At 41.2% G+C, this 7,331-nt stretch overlaps 1 pseudogene; it reads right to left on the bottom strand.

Annotated features, from left to right (window-relative positions):
* Window positions 1-5,388: 5,388 nt before the first annotated feature.
* LOC114275280 (BTB/POZ domain-containing protein At2g24240 pseudogene) lies at window positions 5,389-6,847 on the bottom strand (annotated as a pseudogene).
* Between the last annotated feature and the right edge of the window lie 484 nt (window positions 6,848-7,331).

The following is a 7,331-nucleotide window of genomic DNA, read 5'->3' as shown; positions in this document are numbered from 1 at the left end:
ATCATCGTTCACCATCATGGCCTCCACATGGGCCGCTGCCTCGACTAAATTATAATAATCCTTCCAAAAGGATCCAGCTACCTTCTCCCGAATATCGAAACACAACCGCCTTTCAAACTCAAAACAACGACGCTCCTCTGTTGTCACCAACTCTGGAGCAAACCTCGACAAGCTAGCAAACTGCATCTCAAACTGTGCCACAGGAGTATCATCCTGACGCAACTCCAAAAATTGATCCCTCAACCTTTCCCGAGCAGAAGGAGGGAAATACTTGGCCAGAAAGGCCTCGGTAAAAGCAACCCACGTGCTACCCACATTATTCTTAGCATACTTCCACCAATAACTCGCATCACTCTTCAACTGAAAAGTCGCCAAAGAAACCCTCAACTCCTCATCTTCGACTCTGAGCATATCAAGAGTCTTGGTAATCTGCTCTAGCCAACTCTCTGCCTCCAACGGTTTAGCCTCCCCCACAAACTCTGGTGGATTGGAGCGAAAGAACTCCTTAGTAAGTTTGAGAGCATGCCCACTGCCGCCCTCAGTGCGAGCTAGGGCGTCCTGCACTGCTCTCACAATCTCACGTGCGACATCCTCGCCGACAGCTGATGCTGCAACTGCAGGTACTAAAGGAACTATTGTACCTCTCCCGGCGCTCCTACTACTCATCCGACCTCTACTCCCTCTTGTAAACATCCTATTAAACACGAAGGCAAAACACACTTAGCGCAAAACACAATAGCCTTCTCCGAGGCACACTCCACTACCGTCAAGTCACAAGACACACCTAGTCTCAAAATTTACATCTCTATTGCATACAATCATTTAGACCGATAAACACATAATCGAATCAAGTCCACAAGGATAGCCACTCATCCCGGAACTCTCAAGGACTTCCCATCAGAAACCACGTTGATCAGGCGTGTTTCCAAAAGGACCTCAAAGTAAGTTCACCAGCTATGAATATTATCCAGGAGACTGAATCCCATGCTCACATAAATGCAACACATAAGTCCTAACTTTCATGATATCTATATGCAACGTCCTCACAATACGTAGTAAACCCACTGTGGTAAAAACCACCTCCCACGAGCCCAAAGTATTCAAACCCGGCTCGCTCTGATACCAACTTGTCACGCCCCACTTTTTATTACTCGAAGTCATTACCAAATTCATTAACTTAATTCAATTTCAAGGATAACATGCGGAAATAAACTCATACATTCAATCCGTAGAAGTGATTAACAATACTCTCATTCGTATGCAAAGTAAATATTACATGAACATACTTAAAAAATTGCCCTTGGGCTTACATCACTTAAGGTACAAGAAGAAGGGTGTAACCCTTTTACAACAATGGCATTCCGCCAACATAACTGAGGCCCCGTGGCCAGTAAATAAATAGATCCAAATCTTGCAGCTCAACCTGCTTAACACCTGAAAAAGATTCAACAACGAGGGATGAACATATAGTCCAGTAGGGAACTCAACATGATCCTCAACAATAACAACTTACAGATAGCTATGATCATGAACACTCATTCTCATTCTAGAATAGTAATGTGACAGTTTATACAAAATATATATGTATGAACTTTTCTCGAAAACAACCGTTTCATTCAACGCTACAAGTTGTTTGTCTTTCCTTTTTCCTTTCATTAATCCCCATTCCCAATCTTTCATAACATTAACAAATACTTAGGAAGTAATCTCACTAAGCCCGATACCCTCTTCCATTTCCTATACATACTCAGATGTACCTTTTCAAACATGTTTATCTATAAAACATTCGTTCTCTTCCACACTTTCCAAAAGACAAAAATGACATTTTGGTTCGTTCCCACTACTATCATAACTATACATGCATATCTGTGTAAAAATATAAGTTTACAACCCACCAACATGTATACAATCAACCAATGGAGTAACTCGGTCCTCCGAACTGTAACCAATCAAACCCATGATATTTTCAGTTACAACGAAACAACAACAATCCCATTTCGCTCTACTAGCTATGTGCGTAGTAAGCCAACAATACACCCCACTCAACAACATTAACAACAAGCCAGTTTACCAGGCGCTAGCTGGAGGGGTATGGTACCTTCGATTATTAGCGCACTCAGTTCTCCAGGCGTCAGCTGGAAGGGTATGATACCTTAGATTCTCAGCGCGGGGCATAACACCAACAATCACAGCACATCAAGGCATAACCAACATGTATAATGCATATACATAAACTATCAAGACACCGGCAATGTGTCAAAGCATAAGAACACATGACCATCTCCTTCCGAGCAAATATACATATATATATATATATAATGTATCTAGCACTTCATCACATACGATGTTCAATTAATCAATGGCAAAATGCAAACCCGACAATTCTACACAACCGTGTCATCCTCCACCGATGACCAAGGACAAAACCTCTAGATGCATATAGTTAGTACATCTATAAAAAGACTCAAATATCATGAATCATAAACCCAACAACAATATTAACATGATAGTTAAAGATACAACTTCCACATGTGTGTTCAACACTCAAGATACAACAATCCAATTCTCAAACTTATTTCGAAAACACTTCCCTCATTTTCACAAAAACGATTCCATTTCCTTTTTGTTATCACAAAACCAACTGCACTAATCTTGTTTCCACAAAATCAACTCCAAAGCCATGGTTAATCCTTTAGGTATTAACACCCTTACCACACTCATTTTGACAAAAGAGATTTACACACAATGGTCAACAAACCCCCATTTTAATTTACTCAATCAAAATCTAATTTAGGGCTTTTCTTCATTTAACTACAACATGCTAATTTATATTTATATTAGCCAAAACAACAATCAATGAAGCCAAAATCATTCTCCACACAACCAACCCTAGGTTTATCTCATGATTTTCAAACAATTCCAACAAGATACAATTTTCATGCAATACAAAAATTACCACATGTCTATCTATAGACGGAGTATTGAAAAAGAACAAGGAGAATCCCTACCTCAAATGAAGAACTCAAAAGGAGAAGATGACCCGAAATCAAAGTGCTCCAAATCCCAAATTTCTTGGATCACAACGAAGCCCTCGACGATCAACACACTTCTTACAAAGGCCCAAGGTGAGGAAGACACTCTAGCTAGATCAATCCTAAGAGAGAAGTTAGGTTTTAGAGTGAGGTGCTCTCCAATGGCTTTTTCGGAAAGTAAGAGAGAGAAAGGAAATGGAAAAGTGATTCAAAAAGCTGAATCTCGGTGTGTTATATAGGTCGCCCCGCTCGAGCGTCACTCACAGATCCCCGCTCGAGCGTCCAGTCCCCCGCTCGAGCGGCAGATGCACGCTCCCAGAACTATTACAGACAAGAAGCCCGCTCGAGCGTCAAACTCCCCCGCTCGAGCGTATACCACTGCAGACGAAATACTGGATGGGTGATTTCCCCACTCGAGCGCCAACACCCCCGCTCGAGCGGACAAGCAACAACAGAGTCCCGCTTGAGCGTCAAAAGGGCCGCTCGAGCGGAGGGACCAAAAAACTGGGCAAGGATTTCTAAGTTTTAAAACATCACCAACTTATTCGCAACAAGTCCAACGCAACCCAAAGCTCTAAGATAAAGAGTAAGGGATAGAAAAGAGGATAAGACAACAACAAATCTACGGAACCAAGTCCGGATTACAGTTCAACAACAACAGGGAATACCGGGATCGCTATATGGTTTGTGTGATCTAGATATAAAAGGATATACTGACGCGGATTTTGCAGGAGATGTAGATGATAGAAAATCTACTAGTGGTCATGTGTTCTTGTTTGGTGGAACAATAGTTTCTTGGTTAAGTAAGAAACAAAGTTGTGTTGCAAAGTATACTATGGAAGCTGAATACATAGTTGCAGCACAGCCGTTAGTAATGCGGTCTGGATAAAATGATTTGTTGACAGTTTACAATTGGGTATACCTGTCAGGTCGGTCAGTATGTTTTGTGACAATCAGTCTGCCATCTCATTAATAAAAAGTGGAGCGAATAGCTCTAAAGGAAAACATATTGATGTTAGTTACCACTATATTCAGGACATAGTGGAGAGAGGTGAAATTAAAGTCAACTATATACCCTCAGAAGAGATGGTGGCTGACCTTATGACCAAAGGGTTGTCTCTAGAAAATTCCAGAGAACATATAGCTAATATGGGATTGAAAAATACCTAGTTAGGTGGTTTAGCTAATTATATAAGAGCATAGTCAGATGACTCTGGGGACGCCTAGATAACCGATGTTTTGCGACTCTATCTTGCATGGAAACATGTGTTTGGTCAGGTAACAAGATAGAGGAACTGACAAGGTACGAATATCATAGTTAGCATGAGATGTAAAGTCCATAATATACAACGTGCTAACTAGATGATATTGTCTGCTTGATCAACAAAAAGTCATTGATAAGGTGTGTTAAGGAAAACCTTCAGGAATGGGTCTTAAAGGAAGCACTTAACAATAATTTCAGTGCAGGTCGACACATGAAAAATGTGTACGACTGAAATCGTCAATGGTGATTGGATATGGACTATGAACCCATCACTGAAAATTGATGTCGTTCACTTGTTATATAGTGAATTGAAGTCATCTGGAATGTGTTGACAGTGGGAGAACACATTCATACGGGTGCGGTCAGATTGGTGACAAAAATGTGCGCACGTATGGTCAAGTCACAATCAGACATCGATCTATGAGGTAATTTCATAGATGAAAGTTGACATAAGGCAAAATTTTGGTACCAAGGTTAAAAATGCTCAACTTAGGTTTATCATCTTATGATAGTGTGTTCAAGTGGGAGATGATGGAATAAAGAGTGACCACACCATAAATTTGGTGTGACTCACTTCACTCAATCTTCTCTCTCTTGCAATGTAAAGAACCTTCCCGCAGGAATGTTTAATCTATCTGTTAGTTAGTAGTTTGAGTTTCAAACATCAATAGATACAACTCTGTGAAGCTTGGTGACTGTTGGTGTATTATACCTATTCTCAAAAGTCACCTATTTGTATATAAATAGTGACAGCAGGTTTGGAATGAAATAGTGATCTATGAATTAGAAGTTTACCATTTTAATAACTTTCGGATAAATTGACATTCTCGCGTGATAAACACCCTCAAGGGTATTTCGATCAATTGCCATTGTTAGTTTATCTTTCATAACCTGTAAATGCATTTGTGGATGGAAACAAAGATTTCAAATTATGATAGTTGAGCAATCAGTTTCATTACTTTGTCATTTACACACAGCACATACTCTGAACTTCTAACCTATAAGCATCATCTCCAACTCCATCTTCTACAAATTTAAAGAAAAAAAAAAGGCTAGAAAACCAATTAAGATCAAAATAAAAGAAACACACAATTAAGTGATCGGCGCTGGCGGCGTCTCCCACATGTCAAACACATTCTCCTCACTAAGAAGAGGAAAAAGCCTATCACCACCAACCAAAAAATCACAAATTGAACCACTATAACTCTGGCGAAGTCTCGATGTTAACACCCAATCCGGACCACAAAACACTGAAATACTATCATTCATCGATGAAAAAAGCTACCCATCATGCAATGCGAGTTTAAGGTAACACGGTTCCTCGGGCATCTTCCCCTTCATCAACCGGCTCCTCGAGCACCACCTCACACTCCCACCACTACTCCTCGAGTCCATGAACCCCAAATCCTCGTACTCGTTCACCACGCATATCGATCCGGTCTTCTCCATTGCTATGGCATCCCGGACCTGTCTCTCGTCGGTTGCCGGAGCTCCAACGTCAGACCAAGACCAAACCATACTTTTATCCCTAAAATCCAACAGACTAATGTGACCACTGTCCTTCCTAGGAAACAGAGTTGCAACTAACAAACAGTTAGTGCCATGTAAAAATTGTAGCCTATCAGCCTCACCAAGTGACCACCCAATTGGCTCATAGTAAAAATCAATCTGTTTTCCAGTGATTTGGTCCCAAACACCAATCCCATACTCATTGCTCGTACCTTTACAACTACTAAAAATCTTGTAATCTGAGCTAAAACTCAAAGTACCAGCTGTGTAGCTTTTCACTTGATCATCATGAGTGACTTGAAATCTATGCCTGAGCTCCCTTGTTCCTGCACTAAACAGACCCATCCCGTCACCGCCATGGCCTAACCGCTCACACGCAGTGACCACGACAGTCTCCGAATCGATCCAACCAACATCATTAACTCTCTGGTAGTCAAGATTGATTGTGGGGTGCTCTTCTAGCATCCAATCATAGACATGTACCATACTACCATGTACTGCATAGCACCCACCATCCGGGTCGGCCTGGATGGCGGTGCCGTCGCCAGGTGCTTGGTCCGTCAGAGACTGCGAAAATCGGAGCCTGTTTCCATCGAATTGGCCCCATTTTGCAATCCGAACATGGTCGAGGAGGCCGGAAAACAGGGCTTCTCTGTGGATGAGCTTTTCAGGGATGTTGGAGGGGATACAGAGCTCCCCTGTTCTGAGTAGGTCTAGGAGGACTGCAAAGCAATTCGGGTTTCGATTGATGAAGTATTCATCAAAATTGTGGGTTTGGAGGTTCCAATTCTCGTCGAACATTGCGCCGAAGAGGAAATTTCGGCCGGCATTGGCAAGTGTTGTTGTTGTGGTTTCGAAGATCTTGCCTCTAACATTGAATTTGACTGTGTCTTTTTGAATTCCCATGGCTCAATTGGCAACAAGTTAGGTAGATCAAGATAGGAATTTGAAGTTGGGAGGCTCAGAGAAACAGGAAGAGTCCACTTGTGGAGAAAATTATTTGTTTTTCCTAGAAAGTGTGGGAAAATAGTTGGGTTGTGAAAGAAGCTGAATTTAATGAAATGGGTTTGAAAATTTGAAATTGAACCGTGAGACTTTAAAGAAAGGAAGGGGTAGTTAAAACAATCAGAATAAAATTGTGAGAGAGAGAGAGAGAGAGAAGAATTAAAGGCTACAACAAGGCTGATAAGAGCAGATTTTTATACAAACAGGTGAAGAATTTGATGTGTTCTTGTTGCTAAAAAGGCCAAATATACCATTGGAAAGGCATGAGAGATGGATCGGATGCAGAGGCAATTTGATAGAAATCAGAGGAAAATGAGATCTGGGTATTGAAGGATGAAAGGTTTGCGAGGTGGGTTTTTATTCTTGAGGTATTTGGTAAGGAATTGGAGAATTTGGAACAGTTGAATTTTCAAAACACCCTGTTTTTTATTCTCTCAACTTCCCTCTCTTGTTCCCTTGCCTTTTCCATCTCTCTCTCTCTCTCTCCTGAGGCCACGCCTTGCCAAGTAACTGTTTTAGTT

The sequence above is a fragment of the Camellia sinensis genome, chromosome 4 (genome assembly GCF_055761805.1).
Source record: "Camellia sinensis isolate YWXY chromosome 4, ASM5576180v1, whole genome shotgun sequence".
Taxonomy (NCBI): domain Eukaryota; kingdom Viridiplantae; phylum Streptophyta; class Magnoliopsida; order Ericales; family Theaceae; genus Camellia; species Camellia sinensis.
This window is presented reverse-complemented; position numbering and strand designations above follow the sequence as displayed.